This window comes from Nyctereutes procyonoides, unplaced genomic scaffold (genome assembly GCF_905146905.1).
Source record: "Nyctereutes procyonoides isolate TBG_1078 unplaced genomic scaffold, NYPRO_anot_genome, whole genome shotgun sequence".
Lineage (NCBI taxonomy): Eukaryota > Metazoa > Chordata > Mammalia > Carnivora > Canidae > Nyctereutes > Nyctereutes procyonoides.
This window is the reverse complement of record NW_026575043.1, coordinates 396,602-417,274: the sequence shown is the minus strand read 5'-3', so window position 1 is coordinate 417,274 and position 20,673 is coordinate 396,602. Positions and strand designations below refer to the sequence as shown.

Sequence of the window (20,673 nt, the reverse complement as noted above, 5' to 3'; positions counted from 1 at the left end):
TTACCCAATTGGACTGGCTCCTGCTTACAATTCTGTTTTGTATCACACGTCATAGCATTTCCCAGTGCTTTGCTGTAGCCATCTATGGTTCTATTTTTTCTGATGCCAGCCTTTCCAAAAGGGTTTTGATCTGAATGACTTATATTCATGGTCATCACTAGGATAAAAGCCAGATATGCTCCTGCTTGTTCTGAGCTGGGCCTGAACAGAGTCAAATGAATCTAAAGACTTTAGTGATATCGATTTACAAACACCTGTTTGACATTCAAGACCTATAAAATTAATATAACTCTCACACACCACAGTATAACAAAATACATTTTAGGGGAAAGTTGATGTGTATTTTTAAAGAAAGGTATTTTTACACCATATGGCCCCAATGCCTACGGGGATGTAGCTCAGTGGTAGAGCGCATGCTTTGCATGTATGAGGCCCCGGGTTCAATCCCCGGCATCTCCAGTTTCTTGCTGTCATCTTGAACCAGACATACTTGGTCTTTAGCATTTTTGATATTTCTGAGCAATTCAAACAACTAAATCAGATTTCATTCTAGTTGGAAAGTCAAATATGCTGCTGAAAAAATACACTTTGCTTGCACTGCCAAGAGGACTCAGACTTATGCTCTATTCCTCTTTTGGAGGAGGGTTAAGAGAGATTAGGCGGGGACAATGGACTGGTTTGTTCCCACTCCTGCAATTTTTGTTTTTCAACAATTCTTTGACCCTTGTAACAAGTGCTTCTACCTTACAGAGCCATTAAAAATATTTTATTTCTCATGTTTTCTATTTTAGAAGAGATCATATTTGAAGTCAACTGCTGAATAGAAAATGCACCACTGGTTAAATGGGTAAAAGCATAACTAGTTTCTAATTGGTTGGCTGCAGGAAGCTAAGAATGTGACTAGGAGAAATTGTATGCAAAGAACAGTCTTCAGGTGTAAGAGAGAAAAGAGAGGTTAGAAATCTCTGCAAAGAGGGAAAGATTTTATTAGCTTCTGCTTGTTTTTTTTTATAAATTAGAAAAAAACTACTGTTATCAATTGTCATCAGGGACATTGGTTAAGAAACAGTGTTCTCTACAAACGTAGGCTGAAAAAGTTTGTTCTTGGAAGTCACATCAGTAAGAACAGAGTACCCCAGTTATCTGAGTAACGTGGCCAAGTGACAGTGGCTTTGACAAAAACACTGCTATGACTCTGACGTAGAAACTCGGACTCCATTTCCAACCAGTTTCCAGAGTTTCAGTAAGGATTTTCAGGAACATCTTTTAACATTTATTGTAACTGTAGTTTTAAGAAAACAGGATGTGAGTCCAATTATCAAGCCTGCCTGATGCCGCCACTTTACTCACAGCCCTGCTTTGCTGTGATTCTATAAAAACACTGCTTCAATTAAATTTAATCAAATTAAATTAAAAAGTTAAACTTCACCCCCACCCATCCCCCCAAATCCTTTAATAACTGTGTCTCTTGCTTTGTTTGGTCAAAGCCTGTACTTCTATTTGCATTTTCTCCCTTACCTGAGCAAGGATTAAGTTCATCTTTTACATGTTAAGATTGAACAATTCTAATTTTTTAAACATTTTTTAAAATATAGAAGCTAAAAATAGATATTGTGAAGTAAAGTAATAGAAACTGATCTTTCAATAAAATTAAAATTAAAGTTCTTGAACTTCTGTAGGGAGAGCCTACTTAAGACACCAAAAAAAATAGTACATAAATAAAAATAATGATTCATTTGCTTGGATCAAATGCATCTCCAGAAAAACCTTAGTCCTCTCCTGGGTTTCTCCTCTATTCTTACAACACTCACAACACTTCTGACACCTAGAATGGGTGGGGTTTTCCCATATTAAGCAATTCTGTGACGCCAGCTGGTGTCCTACAATTTAACACAAGTCTGATACTAACTAGAGATAGTGTTAGATGCTGCAGGTTAAGGACTCAGTCCCGTGAGACTGTCTCCTACTTCAGATACCAGTTGCAAAAAATAGGTCCCCAGGTCACCCACAGCTTGACTACAAATCACAGGTTTCCAGGACTTCAACCCCCTTGGATTTGTTTTTTTATTTTATTTTATTTATTTTATTTTTTCCCCCTTGGATTTGATTATTTGTTACAATAGCTCACAGAACTCAGGGCAACACATACTTACATTTACCAATTTATTTAAGGATATGAAAAAGAACAAAGATGAACAGCCAGGTGAAGAGATAAGTAGGGCGAGCAAGGTCTGGGAGAATCCAGAACACAGGAGCTTCTGTCCCCGTAGAGTTGGGGTGTTCAACCTCCTGGCTAGATGTGTTCACCAGTCTGGAAACTCCCCCTAGTCCCATATTTTGAGGATTTTATGGAGGCCTCCTCATGTAGGTATGATAAATTATCAACTCAATTTCCAGCCCCTCTGTCCTGCCTGGAGAATGGGAGGTGGAAGAGGAGGGTGCTGAAAATGTCGAGCTTCTAATCTAAGCTTAGTCTTCCTGATGACGAGAAGACTCCCATCCAGGAGCTCCCATCCCAGAGCCATCCAGAATCACCTCATTAGAACAAAAGATGCTTCTAGTGCCCTTATCATTTAAAAATTTATAAGGGGGGCAGTGCCTGGGTGACTCAGTCAGTTAAGCATTCGAGTCTTGATTTCAGCTCAGGTCATGATCTCAGGGTCTTGGAATTAAGCCCCGCATCAGGCTCTGTGCTCGCACTTTCTCTCTCTCCTCTCTCTCTCTCTCTCTCTCTCTCTCAAATAAACAAATCTTTGGGGGAAAAAAAGATTTTATAAAGGCTTTAGAAATTCCGTGCCAGGAATAAGGATGAGATTCAAATATATATTTCTTATTATGAATCACAATATAACAGAAACTCCAAGTGATGTTTCACTCAGTCATTGAAGCTTTCTTAACTTGTGCACTGAAACATAATTCTACCTTTCCAGTTTGCTAATATGCTAATAATATTTTATTGGAATTATTGGAAGTTTTAGCTCAGATCTCTATTGAAAGTTTCTAAGGATGGAAGGAAGGAAGGAAAGAAGGGAAGGAAAGAAGGAAGGAAGGGAGGAAGGAAGGAAGGAAGGAAGGAAGGAAGGAAGGAAGGAAGGAAAAGAAGGAAAGAAGGAAGAGTACATAAATTAGTAAGATAGTGAGTCAATGAACAAATAAAAAAAAAACTTGTTTGAAGAAAATTCCACAAGTGCTTAATCCTTGTGATGGGCTGAATTTTGTCCGTCCAAAATTCAAGTGTTGAAGTCCTAATCTCCAGGACCTCAGAATGTGACTGTCCTTAGAGGTAGGCTCTTTAGAGATGTAATTAGGTTAAAGTTAGCTCATTAGGGTGGGTTTTAATCCAACATAACTGATGTCCTTGTAAGAAGAAGATATTCCCACACAGACACCTTAAGGGAAGACCATATAGACACTGGAAGAGGCTGGCTATCCACAAGCCACGGAAACAAGCCCAAGAGAATGACCCAGCTAGTACCTGACTGCAGACTACCATCCTCAAGAACTGTGGTGAAAAAAATAAATTTCTGTTGTTTAAACCATCCCATCTAAGGGACTTTGTTATGACAGCCCAAGAAAATGAACACAATTCTAAATGCCATCCCAGAAGCAATTTTTAAAAATAACACCTATGAAAAAAAAAATAACACCTATGATTGTTACTCTCTTTACATCCCAGGGGTAAAAGAAGAGTTAACATTCGTTGGCTAGGTATTGGCACTCAGCATCAATTCCCACTTTCTTCTGGCTGAAATTCTGTACTGGAGGACTTGGAAACTACAAATACATTTCCCAGAGCCTCTTTTACCTGAGGATCTTGATACAAATTATATTAATACAATTAACAGGCACACTTCTCTGGGCTTTACAAATCAAGATATTGTCCCGCTGGTGTTGCCAATTTCCTGCTGGCAAGCAAGACTGAGGATGTGTGCTTCTGTGTAGAACCAGGAGAGAGAGTAGTGGCAGATGCAGTGGCCATAGTCCATGTTCCAATGTCCAGTCACAGCTTCATGATTTGGGAAGAGTTCTAGAGAAAGAATTTTTCCTAACCTTATCCTTGTGTTTCCCAGATTACAGATACAGTGGCATATTATGAGCCTCAACAATGTTATTACTAGCTTTCCTTGTAAATTAGTTCTATAGATATATCTTTTTTTTAATTAGGGGAAAATACAAACACAGTCCTATAGATATTTTCTGGAGTCTTGAAGGTCTAGTCTAAAGTCTGTTTCTCAATCACTTCTGCTGATTTTGAACTAACTCAATTTCCTGTTTCTAAATCCTTCCTGCTTAACACATATAGAGTGTTCCTGTTTCCTACACTGAACTCTGAATTGTGCTTCAGATTAGGAAATATCAAAATAAATTATGATAATAATGGGTTATAATCTATTGAATACAATAACAACCTATAAGTGAGTCCATACAAATAAATAAATCAATGAAGAAGAAAGATATCTTCTTCTTATAATAAGAAGTCAAATTATAAATGTAGAAAGAATGATAAATTTAGAAAATTACCCTTTGGAAATCATTACATAAATAATTGATTTAGGCAAGGATCATCAATGAGTGATAACTTAAATATGTAAAACTTGAGAACAGGATATTTACATAGTCTTAAATTTTCTTCTCACGAGATACTAATTACAAAAAAAAATAGTTATGGAGAAACCTAGCAGACATCATCATAAGCAAGTGATCAAAATTAACATCACCAGTATAACAGGATAACCGATATTATATGTCTACTGATATGATGCACTGAAAAAGACACAGTATCAGTTGTCTTGTATTCCTACCCAAATTACATAGCCAGAATTAATTGTGAGGACACAGCAGACTAACCCAAATTATGGAACATTTTACAAAATAACTGGTCTGTACTCTTCAAAAATGCCAATGTCATAAAAGAAAAAGAAATCCTACAGATTGAAGGAGATGAAAGAGAACGACAACTGAATTCAGCACATTATCAAAGATTTTCTTCTGCTAAAAAGGCATTATGGGGGGGAGGAGACTAACATCACCAAGATGGCAGAGTAAGAAGCCCTGGACCTTCTCTTTCCCTCCACAATTGCACTATTCAGCAGTAATTCATTGACAAATTCTCTTTCTGAGAAATCAGAAACTAATGGAAAGTCTCCTGTACTCCAGAAGACTGTAAAATCAGATTCACTGAAGCTGGTAGGGAGATTCAGAATATTCTCTCCCCAGAGACCCTGCCCCAGTTTACTGAATTTCCAGATTCACACAAGGGGGGAAGAGATTGATTCATGCATTCAGAACCCCAACTTTTCCAATGGGGCTCTCCACAGAGAGTTGGTCTCTGTCTTGCCAGTCTTGGAGCTGTGACATGTCTGGCACAGTTTATCCATCTGGGAGAGAACTGAGGCAGCAGCTTGGGCTGGTAGATGTCATTGACCCTTCCTCCTGTTCAGCAAGAGTGCTAGCAGACAGAAAAAAATCCCAGCTTTCAGGTTCTCCTCAGGAGGAAAAGAATGATTCATGTGCACAGAGACCCAACTTTTCTGGGCTTCCCAAATAACTAGCCTCGTTCTCACCAGTCCTATTACTCTGATGGGTCTAGTACAGTCTAGCCACCCAGAGGAGAATGGATGCAGAAGCTTGGGCTGGTAGAAGCACTGACACCCCACCTACCCCCAGCAAAGAGCAAGCAAACAAGAACCAAACTGCCCTTGGGAAGAGAAGAGTTGACAGAGGTGCCCATAATCTCTGGCTGAGCTGATTAGTGGGGGTCTTCTCCTATATTAGGCCATAAAGATTGAGAGAGCTTAATGCTTTGTCTAATGTGCAAATACCAATGCAGAGAGTCAAGGAAAATGGAGAACCAAATAAAGATGTTCTACACAAAGGAACAAGATAAATCTCCAGTAACTGACACTAATTAAATGGAATTATGTTATTTACCTGTCACATAATTAAAAATAACTTTAATAATGATGCTTATTGAGGTCAAGAGAACAATGCATGAACAAAGTGAGCATTTTAACAAAGAGATAGAAAATGTTAGAAAGTACCAAATGGTACTCATAGGCTTGAGGAACACAATAATCTGACTGAAAAATTCACTAGAAGAGTTCAACAGCAGCTGGATTGAGCCAAAGAAAGGATAAGATAACTTGAAAACAGGTCTCTGCAAATCAGAGATGCGAAAAGAATGAAAAGAGTGAAGAAAGCTTACAAAAATTTTAGTACATCATCAAGCAGAACAATACACACATTATGGGAACACAAGAAAGAGGAGAGAGAAAGGAACAGAAAATTTATTCAAACAAATAATGCCTGAAAACTTCCAAATCTGGGTAAAGAAAGGGACATACAGATCCAAGAAGCCTAAGGACACAAAGTAAGAGAAACATAAAGAAATCTACGTCTAGACACATTATAATTAAGCTGTCCAAAGACTGGGATGCTTGGGTGGCTGAGTGGTTGAGCATCTGCCTTTGGCTCAGGGCATGGTCCTGGGATCCAGGATTGAGTCCCGCATCAAGCTCCTTGCAGGGAGCCTGCTTCTCCCTCTGCCTGTTTCTCTGCCTCTCTCTGTGTGTCTTTCATGAATAAATAAATAAAATCTTTTTTAAAAATTGTCCTAAAACAAAAAATGTCGGAAGCAAAAAGAGAAGAATGCCCCCAGGGACTCAACATATTTTTCAATAGAAACCTTGCAGAAGGGAAGGGTGATATATTCAAAGTGCTGAAAGAAAAATACTACCAACAAAAACTACTATACCTAGCAAAACTCCTTAAAAAATGAAGAAATAAAGATTTTCTGAGATAAACAAAAACTGAAGAACTTCATCACCATTAGATCCACCTTAAAGAAATGCTAAAGACAGCCCTTCAAGTTAAAATGAAAGGACACTAAATAGTAACATGACAACATAAGAAAACTAAGAAACTCAGCGAAAGGAGTCCAAGATGATGGAGGAGTAGGAAACCTTAGCTTTGTCTGGTCCCAGGAATTCAGCTAGATAGCTATTAAATCATTCTGAGCACCTGTGACTTCCACCAAGGATCTAAGAAAAGAATAGCTGCAACTCTACAAAAAGAAAATAGACCACTTTCTGCAAGAATGAAAGACAGAAAAATTCACCTCAAAAAAGAGAACAAGAGGCAGTACTGACTGCCAGGGAAATAATCAATATGGATATAAGTAAAATGTCAGAATTAGAGTTCAGAATAATCATTATAAAGATACTAGCTGGGGCAGCCTGGGTGTCTCTGTGGTTTAGAGCCACCTTCGGCCCAGGGCATGATCCTGGGGACCTGGGATCGAGTCCCATGTCAGGCTACCTGTATGGAGCCTGCTTCTCCCTCTGCCTGTGTCTCTGCCTCTGTGTGTGTGTGTGTGTGTGTGTGTGTGTGTGTGTGTGTGTCTCATGAATAAATAAATAAAATCTTAAAAAAAAAAAGAACCAGAAAAGACCCTGAATAGCTAAAGGGATGTTGAAAAAGTAAACCAAAGTTGGTGGCATCACAATTCTGAACTTCAAGCTATATTACAAAGCTGTAATCATTAAGACATCATGGTACTGGCACAAAAACAGACACACAAACCAAAGGAACAGCATAGAGAACCTAGAATGGACCCTCGACTCTATGGTCAACTAATTTTCAACAAAGCAGGAAAGAATATCCAATGGAAAAAATATAGTCTCTTCAACAAATGGTTCTGGAAAAATTGGACAGTCACATGCAGAAGAATGAAACTGAACCATTTCCTTACACCATATGTAAAAATAGACTCAAATTGGATGAAGACCTAAATGTGAGACAGGAATCAGGATTTTGATAAATCCTAAAGGAGAACACAGGCAACAACCTCTGTGACCCTGGCCACAGCAACTTCTTGCTAGACACATCTGCAAAGGCAAGGGAAACAAAGGCAAAAATGAACTATTAGGACTTCATCAACATAAAAAGCTTTGCACAGGAAAGGAAACAGTCAACAAAACTAAAAGACAACTGACAAAATGGGAGAAGATATTGGCAAGTGTCTTATCAGGTAAAGGATTAGTATCCAAAATCTATAAAGAACTCATCAAACTCAATACCCAAAGAGTGAATAATCCAATCAAGAAATGGACAGACAGCATGAACAGATATTTCTCCAAAGAAGACATGCATATGGCCAGCAGACATATGGGGGGGAAATGCTCCACAGCACTTGGCATCAGGGAAATACATATCCAAACCACAATAAGATACTACTTCACACCGGTCCAGAGTAGTCAAAATTAGCGTCAGGAAATGACATATGTTGGTGAGGATATGGAGAAAGGGAACGCTCTTACACTGTTGGTGGGAATGCAAGCTGATGCAGCCACTCTGGAAAACAGTATGGAGGTTCCTCAAGAAGTTGAAAATAGAGCTAACCTACAATCCAAACCATTAGGGATTTACCCCAAAGATACAAATGCAGTGATCTGAAGGGACAACTGCACCCCAATATAGCAGCAATGTCCACAATAGCCAAACTATGGAAAGAGCCCAGATGTCCATCGATAGATGAATGGATAAAGATGTGGTCTATATATACAATGGAATATTCCTCAGCCATTAGAAACGACGAATACCCATTTGCTTTGACGTGGATGGAACTGGAGGGTATTATGAGTGAAGTAAGTCAATAGGAGAAGAACAATCATTATATGGTCTCACTCATATGGGGAATATAAAAAATAGTGAAAGGAATTATAGGGGAAAGGAGAGAAAATGAGTGGGAAAAATTAGGGTGACAAACCATGAGAGACTCTGAACTCTGGGAAATGAACAAGGGGTAGTGGAAGGGGAGGTGGGTGGGGAGAATGGAGTGACTGGGTGATGGGCACCGAGGGGGGCACTTGACAGGATAAGCACTGGGTGTTATACTATATGTTAGCAAATCGAACTCCAATTTAAAAATATTTTTCCTTGAAATGAAAAGAATAAGGTGTATTTTTTTCACAGAATGACCTAGGTTCGCCTCTAAATTTTCTCTAGCCACAAGACTGTAGAAACTATGAAATGGAGTCAAACTCAGTGTAGGTTCAGAGAAGTTTCATTGTTGCTAAGTAAACGGAGTCTTTGGCCTTTGCTTCAATGCTAAGGAATAAAGAGCAGCAAATAAAATTTTCCCCAGATGTCAGCTCTCTGCTCATATCTATGTTCTTAGAAAATGACACCTTTTCTTTCTATCTGTGCTCCTCTTAATACTCTGTATGCAGAAAAACTGCAGAAAATAAAGTCTGGCTTCATCTAATTAAAATAGTCATCTCTTGAAATATTGTTAAAAACATTATTGTTTAAAGACATTTCTGGGCTCAGGGAATTCTAACCATTTCTCTCTTTCCCCATTCTTCCCTATGTCCTCCACACGCTTTATTCAAAAAATAAAATAATTTTGCTTGAACTGTGCCTAAAATGTTTATGGGTTGAGCTCAAGGAGAGTCTGTGTGGTTTGCAATAGAGGAATCCTAAAAACAATGTTTGACTGAACTGATCATAGTCTGGTGACCTGAGGTGAAGACAGAAGACAAGACGGGGATGAAAGATTAATTACGACTCAAGACTGTTACTGTTGCCTCATACAGCTATTGTTATTTGACAGCGGCCAGCCTTGGCTGTGGGAACCATGGCACACGGAAAACGTGAGAACACGCAAGGAAAAGTATGTAGACCACTCAGTTGGTAGATGCTATGGATACTAATTTTAATTTAGTTCAAAGTATTCCAGCATCTTTAAGGCTCCATCTGAGTCACACTGCTGCCGGCCTGTATAAATACCGGCGAGAGCTAGTGCGCGGGGACCGGCGGGACAGTAGGACTGATCCTGCAGCTAACAGGTGTTAGCTCCAGGACCCATAGGTTCATAGGCCCACTCCAAGGCCTGTACCTTAATTTTGTGCGGTTTTTCTTAAGGAGTTAGGCAGCACAAGCAAAACGTTAGAGCCTGACATGAAGGATGATAGTCATTGCCCAAGCGGTGCTCCTGCACCTGCACTGAATTTGGGGCATTGAGGGAGGCTCATCCGCGGTCTCTGGGCCTCTGGCGCGGCCAGGCGCCTGCCTGGGGGAACAACCGTTTCCTGCATTCCCTGCTCTTGTCCCTGTGACCAGGTGTCCCACCTGCAGAGCCAGAGACTGAGGCCCAAGGGCCGAGACTTCGCGCTCCCAGAGAGAGCAGGTCTCTAAGCGAGCACACCAAGAAGAGGTCCTCACCCGCAAGCTCCGGGTCCAAGTGCGGCGGATTCTGCGCGCGGGATCGCAGCTAGCCGGGTCGGAGGCAAAGTGGAGAGTGTGCGGCTGGCCGGCCGGCTCCAGACGCGCGAGTACACCCCGCAGAGCGCAGGCCTAGCTCCCGGGTGGGACCTCGGGGCGGAGGGTCAGGTGGCCGGCGGAGGTCCCCCAGCGTGGGCAGCCGCGAGTCCGCAGAAGAAACCCTCCTCCCGCGGAATCTCGACCTGGGAGACCTCAGACCAAGCCAAGATACGAGTTCGTCCCCAGACCTTTCTAGCTCAGGGTTGACATGCGTAAACGTCAACAGTGCTTTTTTCCTGGAGCCGGGAGTGACCAACCCGCTCCGGATCAGCTGTGTGTGGAAGCACCTGCCTGCGCTGCCGGCGCCAGGTGGATGCAGCGCTCACAGCGGTAGGGTTACGTGTACAGTCCAGCAGACTGCAGGGGCTCAGGAGCAAGATCATTCATTTCCTGAACCAGGCTGGGGCCGGAAGCAAGAAAAACTGGAGATGCTGGGGATCGAACCCAGGACCTCATGCATGCTAAGCATGCGCTCTACCACTGAGCTACATCCCCGCCACGTGCGATGTGGCTTTCCTAAACTATCTTCATGAAATTGAGCAAATTTATCCCCTTTAACGTTTTAGACTAATCTATTTTGTTCTTTTGTAAAAGAGAACTCGAATTTTCACCTCGTTCCTCTGTAGAAATCCGCTGCCACGAAATTCTGACTAACTCGTAAATCGCCGACATCCAGGACGCGAGGAGAGTACGCTGGGGCGGGAAATCTCAGTAAGAAACACTTCCACACCCTCCTTCTCTGAGCGCTTTTCTCTTTGCTCCAAGGCATGTGCGTCAAAGGAAAGATACCCCGAAGAGAGAAAAAAAACGCTTTCCCAACGACTGTCTTTATGCAACACCCCAAAATGCCCCCCCTAAATTCTCCTCCGCATTTCTGCACCCTATTCCCGGGCTCCAGAAACCGCTAGCGCCTTTCCTTAGAAAACAAGGAGCGGGTGGAGGGAATTCTGTTGTAAAAATAACCTTCCGCTGTAAACACTTGGGAGGGCTAAAGGGTGGAGCTGATGGATGTTTGGATGCGTCCTTCTGACCCCCATTTAATCCAAAAAAATGCAAATCCGACCTAGAGAATACAAATCCGCAAATCCCGCTCTGATTATTTGGAACAAAGGGCCCCGAAAGAAGTGAGAAACGCGTTCCTTCTAAGATTGAAGTTAAACCTCTGCCTTCGCGATGCTTTATTTGCTGCAGAGGGAGTGGTTCTCCCGCCGTCTGGGGCCCTTCCTCCCCGAGGGGCGCAAACCGAGGTTTTGTGTCTGCCTAGAGTTCAGGGGCGCGCCCGGACACAGTGACCTGTGAGCGAATCTAGAAGAATGGATGGGAACGCTAAGGAGAAGAGAGGGGAGAGCTGATGCTGCGGCACACCGAGGCTCGGATGTACTTGTGGCTCCGGGCTGCTGGACTAGGGGTCGGGGTCGGGGTGGGGAAGGAAGTGAAAGTGGGGGTGGGGTGGGGTGGGGGGCGCCCCGGAGCACACCAGCGTACCTCATCCTTCCACCTTGCTAAGAGAACCTGCAGTAGAGATGGTGAGCCCAGACAGTTTGTACAAATCATGAGTTCTCTAGAATACTTATGGCCTATGCCTTTCTTTTTGCCAGTGACTGTTTTAATGGAAGGGACGTGACCCTCTGGCGCACAGACATACTAGCCAGTCTGCCTAAAGACTTCAGATTTTTGTCAGGATACAAAGAGAAACAGGAGAAGACAACGACAAGTCTTCATTCAGCCTTCCAACTCGATGTTCAGGGAATATGGTTTCTGATAATAGTCTGGTATCTTGAGAGAAACAGATACAATTTTTTTTTGTAAATAATTATTTACCAAAGAGAAATTTTTTTTAAGGCTTGTTGTGATTATTCCTTGTATATTGTTGAGTAAAACTCTAAAATTTGCTGGGTTAAGAAAATAAATGTTTATTATCTCACAGATTGTGTGGGTCAGAGACTCCAGAGTGGCTTAGCTGGGGTTCTGGCCCCAGGTGTCCTGTGAGGTGGAACTCAGGTGTGTACAGGACTTATGTCCCTCTGAGGTGTCACTAGGTCTGGAAGATCTGCTTTCAAGATGTCGGTAGGAGGCCTCAGCCCCTCCTCATCTCTGTCTCCACCACTGTTTTAAGTGGGAGGGAACTGCCCCAGGGTGTGTAACCAGGAGATAAGGATCTTAGAGCGCTTTCTTGGAGATTAGCTAAAACTGTCATCCTTAATCATACCTCAGTGTTTACCACAGTACCTGGCATAAGTAAATATTTGAATCATTTTTTAGAAGTGAATGATTGAATGGATATGGAGATAGATGCTTGTATAAATGAATAAACAGTATGTTCAGTGACCACTTAGGAGATTTTAAATGGGAGAAATTAGGAAATTTGCTTTCAACCCTCTCAATTCTAGTAGAAGAAATGGAAAATTTGTAAAAATGTATAAATTACCAAAACTACCTAAGAAGTTTGAGAAAATCTGATTCATTTAATTCATTCATTCATTTTAAAAATTGAATGAAGAATTCAAGGAGAATTTCCATAAAATATAATTTCCAGTGTGAGACAATTTTATTGGCATGTTGTATGAAATCTTAAAGGAAATGATAACTTCTGTGTTATACAGAATATTCCAGAAAACAGAAAAGCTTTATACGCTATTTGAGGAGACAAGTATAATATTGTTACTAAAAGCCAATGGAGAAGACTTAAGAAAGAAAAATTATAAGACAATTTCACTAATGAACACAGAAGCAAAAACATAAATAAAAAACTAGAACAGACTTCCAGTTTCCAATTCTATATATAAGGAATTTGGAAGTTATCACTACATCCTAATGACAAGTAAAAGGCAAAACAGACTGAAAAATCAGCAACTCTTTGGGATCTGTAAGAGAGGTGAGGACACGCAGCAAACTGATGCCCTCAAGGTTGAAAGGACAGGTAAATAAAGGGAGTAATCCCACTCTTGACTTTTATTCTACATATACTGGAAGTCCTAGCTAGTACAATTAAACAAGAAAAAAATAAAAGGCATACAAAATGGAAAAGAAGTAAAACTATCACTGCTTGCAGGTGACATGTTACTACATATATAGAAAACCCTACAGACCCCACCAAAAACTGAAGACTAATAAGTTCAGTAAAGTTGCAGGATACAAAAATCAGTTGTAGGGGCACCTGGGTGGCTCAGTGAAGCGTCTGCTTTTAGCTGGGGTCATAATCCCAGGGTCCTGAGATTCTAGCTCCACATGGGCTCCTGGCTCAGTGAAGAATCTGCTTCTTCCTTTCCCTCTTCCTCTGTCTCTCCCCCTGCTTGTGCTCTCTCTCTCTCTCTCTCTCTCTCTCTCTCTCTGTCAAATAAATGAGTAAGATCTTTAAAAAAAAACAAAAATCAGTTGTTGTGTTGCTGTATGCTAATAATGAACTATCTGAGAGAAATTAAGAAAACAATCCCATTTTAAAGAAAAAAATTTAAGAAAATCTCATTTTAAAGCAGTATATATACACAATGGAATATTATTAACCGTAAAAAAATGAAATCTTGCCATTTGCAATGACATGGATGGAATTAGAGAGTTTATGCTAAATGAAATTAAGCCAGTCAGAGAAACATGAATACCATAAGATCTCACCCATCTCTTGCCACGGACCTAGGTTAGTCAGAGGCGACATGAAGAAAGACTCGGAGTCTCACTGAATTTTAATCTGGGGGGCAGGGGGACTGAGACTCAGACTTGGAATCAAATCGGACTTGGACTCAACTCTGAGGCTTTGTCTACTCCAGTTTTTATTAGGAGAGCTAATGTGTTGGCTATAGGAATGATTAACTCAGGGAAGCAGAGAAAAACATGTTTGCTTCAAAAGGTAAGAGAATAGGCTATTGACTCAAGGAGCAGGGAGCAGAAGAGCTGTATCTGGAGAACAATGTGGTCAAGAATCAGTGTGCGGAATCAGGACCTCCTGTATCCCCAGTGTGCTGAGGACTATGAGATGCAGTTCTCAGGTAGGCTCCTCAACTGATTCCCCACAATCTATGGAATTTAAGGAACAAAACAAATGAGCAAAAGGGGGAAAAAAAGAGAGAGAGAGAGAGAGCAAGCAATAAAACAGACTCTTAACTATAGAGAACACACTGATGGTTACCAAAGGGGAGATGGTAGGAGGATGAGTTAATAGATGATGGGGATTAAGGAGGGCACTTGTGATGAGCAATGGGTGTTATATATATAATTGTTGAATCACTATATATTGTACACCTGAAACTAATATGACACTGTATGTTAACTAACTGGAATTTAAATAAAAACTTCTAAAAGATAAAAATATATTTAAAAGTGAAAGAAAGAAACAATCCCACTTAGAGTTGCATCAAAAAAGAAAAAAAAAAACACCTAGGAAGACATTTAACCAAGGAAGTGAAGATCTATACACCAAAAACTATAATACATTGATGAAAGAAATTGAAGAAGACTTTAAGAAAATGGAAAGATATAGGGCACCTGGGTGGCTCAGTTAAGCATCTACCTTCGGCTCAGGTCCTGATCCAGGGGTTTTGAGATTGAGCCCTGCTTTGGGTCCCACACTTAGCTGGGAACCTGCTTCTCCCTCTCCCTCTGCCCTTACCACCACTCATGTGTCCTCTCTCTCTCTCTCTCTCTCTCTCTCTCTCTCTAGCTTGCTCTCTCTCAAATGAATAAATAAAATCTTTTAAAAAATGGAAAGATATATTCATGTTTGTGGATTGGAAGAATTAATATTTTTAAAATATACCCATACTACCAAGCAATTTACAGATTCAGTGCAATTCCTATCAAAATTCCAATGGCATTTTTTTATAGTAATAGAAAAACAAATCCTAAAATTTGTATAGAACCACAAAAACAACTGAAGAGCCAAAACAATCCAGAGAAAGAAAAACAAAGTTGGAAGCTTCACACATCCTGATTTTAAACTATATTACAAGGCTATAGCAGTCAAAACAGTATGATATTGGGATGCCTGAATGGCTGAGTCATTGGGCGGCTGCCTTTGGCTCAGGGCATGATCCCTGAGTCCTGGAATCTAGTCCCCATTTGGGCTTCCCAGGGGAGCCTGCTTCTCCCTCTGTCTATGTCCCTGCCTCTCTTTGTGTGTGTCTTTCATGAATAAATACATAAAATCTTTAAAAAACCAAAACAGTATGGTATTGGCATAACAACAGACACATAGATCAATGGAACAAAATAGAGAGCTCAGAAATAAACCCACGTTTAGATGGCCAATTAATCTGTGACAGAGGAGCCAAGAATATACAGTGGGGGAAAGGATAGGGTCTTCAATAAATGCTGCTGGGGAAACTGGACAACACATGCAGAATAATGAAACTGGACCCCTATCTTATATTGCACACAAAAATTAACTCAAATTGGGTTAATTATTTGAATGCAAGACCTGAAACCATAAAGCTCCTAGAAGAAAACATAGAGGGTAAGCTCCTTGACATTGGTCTTGGCAATGATTTTTTGGATTTGACAGCAAAAAAGGAGACAATAAAAACAAAAATAAATAAGCAGGATTACATCAAGCTGAAAAGCTTCTGCACAGCAAAGAAAATCATTAACATGGGCAACCCGGTTGGCTCAGCGGTTTAGCGCCGCCTTTGCCCAGGGCGTATCCTGGAGACCGAGATCTAGTCCCACATCGGGCTCCCTGCATGGACCTGCTTCTCCTTCTGCCTGTGTCTCTTCCTCTGTCTGTCTCTGTCTCTGTGTCTCTCATGAATAAATTTTAAAAATCTTTAAAAAATAAAAAAAGAAAATCATTAACACAATGAAAAGCCAATCTACTAAAATGGGAAAACATATTTGCAAATCATATATCTGGTTAGTTAACTGATAAGGGGTTAATATCCAAAATATACAAAGAACTCCTACAACTCAATAGCAAAATCAAACATATAATCCAATTTAAAAATGGGCAAAGGAACTGAACAGATGTTTTTCCAAAGGAGACATACAAATGACCAACAGGTACATGAAAAAGTATTCAACATCACTAATCATCAGAGAAATATAAATAAAAACCATGATGAGATATCACCTCACACATTTTCCAAAGGCTATCAGCAAAAAGACAAGATTGTAAGCAAGAATATTGTTGTTGGGAATTACATTTGTGGGGCCACTATGGAAAACGATACAGAAGATCCTTAAAAATTAAAAACAGAACTACTATGAGATCCAACAATTCTACTTCTGGGTGTGTATTAATATAAGAAAGATGTTATGGCTTGAAGCCAACAGCCAAGAAAGAATTCTTGAGACATCCGTAGTACAAAAAGGTGGTTTTATTAAAGCATGGGAACAGGAACTGTGGGCAGAAAGAGCTGTACTGGGGTCATGGAGAGTGGTCCCTTATATACTTTCAAGTTAAGAGGGGTTAGGGAGAGCATAAGTCTCCAGGTATTTTGGAAGCAAGGTTTCCAGGGCCTTGAGGAAGGGATAGCTATTGTTAGGAAAGAATAATTTATTACCATCTAATAAAACCTTATTCAGGAGACCCTCCAGATGTCTAACGGTGGGCCATATGCTTGGAGAATGATTGCCAACATGTATCTTTGAGGGGGGAGGGTTAGAGATAATGGAAGTTTCCAAAGGAATTTTTATATGTTCAAGTAGACTTACAGGATCCTCGGCATTGGGCTAAGATTGCCTGTTGCCCTTAGCAAAGTATTAACATCAAAGCAGTTGAGTTCCTAGAGGAAATAGGTCACTGCCTATTTCAAAGACCTTGTCAATGGGCTATCTGTAATAAGGAAATTTAATTTTTCTTTTGCTTTTGTTTCCCACATCATGTATATCTGTGTTATTTGATTTTAATATGTATCTCATTTTCATCCTGTTGCTAGCACAGAGTTCTAAAACCCCTGGAATTTTCTACATCATAGGGCAACAAAGGTGTCTTTTGTTATGTTAACAGTGAGGACACCAAGACTGTGGGCTGCTTGCCAGGACTGTTCAGTCCCAGGTCTCTGACCTTCAGGGAGTAAACAAGGAATCAATTGCCAATGGACAATGATTTAATCAATTATGCCTACATAGTCATGCCTAGCTATGGAGACTTCTCTGCATAACAACCCAAAATAAGAGGATCTGGAATGCTCGCTTCTGGATTGGTCATCACGCAGAGATTTGGTGTGAGTGATGCAGTTCAAAAAGCATGGAAATTCCATGCCCTTTTTCTAAGCATCTCTTCCATCTGGCTGTGTCTGAGTTACGTCCTTTTAATCTAGTAAGTAAAATGTTTCTTTAAGTAATGTGAGGTGTTCTAGCAAATTAAACCCAAGGAGGAAGCATCATGGAAACCTCTGATTTATAGACAGTCATTGAGGAGTACAGGTAATGACCTGTACCTGTGACCAGTGTCTGAAGCAGGGGCAACCATTGAGAAGACAAGCAATTCTTTGCTGGATGAACTCTTAACCTATGGGATCTGATTCTATCTCTAGGTAGTGTCAGAATTCAGCTGAATAATAGGACACTAGACTGACATACAGGGCATTGCTTTTTGGTGTGGGGAAATACCCTGCACACATGCACTGGAATTTGGTGATTAGAACCACCTTTTAATATTCAAAGGAAATTAAAAGCGATGTTGAAGAGATCTATACTCCCATGTTCACTGCAGCATTCATCACAACAGCAATATATGGAAACAATCTAGGTGTGCCTTAACAGATGAAGGGAAAATGAAGATGTGGTATATATTTTCAATGCAATATTACCCAACCAAAAGAAAGAAAGCAATGCTGCCATTTGTGACAACATTTGTAGACCTTCAGGGCTTTATGCTAAGTGAAAAAAGCCAAAGAAAGACAAAGCCTGCATGGTATCACTTCTATGAGGAATTGGTGGTGGGTGGAGAAGTGAAACTCATCAAAATAGGGTAGAAAAGTGGTTATCAGAGCCTGGAAAGTGAGGTAAATCAAGAGTTTGGTAAAAAGGTACAAACTTTCAACTGTAAGATGAATAAGGTCTGAGGATCTCATGTACAACATGAGGACTGTGGTTGATAACACTGGATTGTATAACTGAAATATCCTACGAGAGTAGAACTTAAATGTTCACACACACAAGATAAATAAAGACTATGATGGATGAGGCACATGGGTGGCTCAGTCACTTAAGCATCCAACTCTTGATTTTGACTCAGGTCCTGATTTCAGGGTCATGAGAGCGAGCTCCCCACTCAATAGAGTCTGCTGGAGATTCTTTCCCTCTCCCTATGCTTCTTCCCCTGCTTGTGTGTGTGCACACACGCTGTCTCCCCCCCCCAAAATAAATAAATAAATAAATAAATAAATAAATAAATAAATAAATAAATAAATAATGTATTAATGAACCAGATGGAGAAAATCACCCACAGTATACACTATAAATATCTTACAATTTTATGTTAATTATACCTCTTATGGTCTATGCCTGACCTGCTCTACTTGCCCAAAGCACATTTCCTGCAGAGCTTCCTGAGAAGTGTAGAAATTGCAGAAAAATAGGCCTCAGTATCCAACAGTTTTAAGGAAACAAAAGAATGTAAGAAGAGCCACTAGCAGACCAGGAGATCACCCAGTCCTATCAGAGACTGCTAAAACTCCCAGTGCTGATCAAAAGTAAAGACTGCCCAAAGCACTTTCTCAAGTCACCTTTGCAAGACCTAACCCTCTTTGAGCCTCAGACACACTAGATCAACTCAAGCCAAAAAATTGATGATGCAGACCCCTACTGGCCCTATAACTTCGACCTGGACTCTGTCACCTTAAGAGAACTTTTGCCCCAGTTCCATGCTGAATCCCCCTTGCTAAAGCTCCATCATGAATACATATGCACTCTTGGGTTAAAACTTCCCAGTTTTGTTGTGGAGGAGACACTGTGATGGGAAATATCCCTGGTGTTCTCCTTTAGTTGTTGCATATAAAACCTTTCCTTTTCCTATTTTTTGACTTGGTTGTGTCTTTTGGCTTGACGCCAACCCCTGCCATCCCCCACAAAGAGACAAACCCAATTCCAGGTAACAATATGAGTCTGACATGTTTTTTGGTTTTTTTTCCCAACACCACCAAGCAACCCTATAATTATTATTGGACACTGACTAGGCGTCCTACAAATTTAATTAAAATCTGACTCTATCTACCTGGAGACAGTGTCAATCCCACAGGTTAAGGAGTCAGTCCCACAAGATGCCCCAATTCAGATACCAATCCCAAGTCCAGGGTGTTACCTGTGCTTCTTCCTGAATTGGAGGTTCACACCACTGCCTCCTCAGATGCAACAAATTTACTAAAGTAGCTCACAGAATTCTACTTACCAAGTTATTGATAACAGGTTATCGACTTGACTGAGTTATTATTATAAAGGATATAATAAAAGATGAACAGTGAAATATTTATATAAATAAATAAGAATGTTTAATAATATAAATATTATATCATAATATTTATGATATTTATGAGTTTGAAGAATGGCTGGGCATGCATATTAGAGTGAATGAGTAGGAAAGTGTAATGAAACAATGGAGAGTAGCATTGAAAGTCCTAGGTGATTGATTAGATATGGGGCGGGATGGCAGTGGGGTGGGGGTGGGGAAGGGGCCAGGGGAACAGGGCAAGGCACCCATGGAACAGCAAAGTGGAGATGTGCCATAGGCTACATGGCTCTGACTCTTGTAAGGAACTAAAGATGTATTTTGAGAAGTATCAGCTTATAGAGTGCATGTAGAGCCATTGTAGTACACAAGAGTGCTTAGGAAAAACATGTAGAGTTTGAAGAAAGATCATCTAGGCCTGAACTTTGAAAAACACCAACATTTACCAAAATACATGCATTAGATTTAGAGACAAAGGACTCACTAGTGATTTTGATAACCAGTTCACTAGAGTTCTATGACTCAAAGCCATATTCAGAGAGTTGGGAAGGGAGAGTGAGATGAGGAATGAAGACACAGGGTAGAAGTAGGCATTTTGAGAAATATGGCTGGGATCCACAAGGGAGGAAGAGAGTAGTGACCATAAGAGAACATGCAGCCAGGGAAAAAACTTTTAGATAATAATGAGAACAAACCAGTAGAGAGGGAGAGGTGGAAGTAAGAATCATTGAAAGAGCAAGGACCCTGTGAAGGCAGGACAGGATGACTTGAGCACCATTGACTAAAAGTGTAGTGTAGAGATCAACAGCATTGCATCACCTGGGACCTGGTTATAAAATATAGAATCTCAGGCCACACACCAGACTCATGGAACTTTCATTTTACCAAAATTCAGGAGTGAATTTGTATAAACATTCAAGCTAGAGTAGCACTGAGACAAGGGATGGTTCTTTCATTTTAGCAGACAACAA

The 20,673-nt window shown here is 40.5% G+C and overlaps 2 non-coding genes across 2 annotated transcripts; one reads left to right on the top strand and one right to left on the bottom strand.

Moving 5' to 3' along the window:
* Window positions 1-387: 387 nt before the first annotated feature.
* TRNAA-UGC (transfer RNA alanine (anticodon UGC)) lies at window positions 388-459 on the top strand. The gene has a single exon. It is a non-coding gene; the product is annotated as a tRNA-Ala (tRNA).
* Window positions 460-10,746: 10,287 nt separating this feature from the next.
* Window positions 10,747-10,818, bottom strand: TRNAA-AGC (transfer RNA alanine (anticodon AGC)). The gene has a single exon. It is a non-coding gene; the product is annotated as a tRNA-Ala (tRNA).
* Between the last annotated feature and the right edge of the window lie 9,855 nt (window positions 10,819-20,673).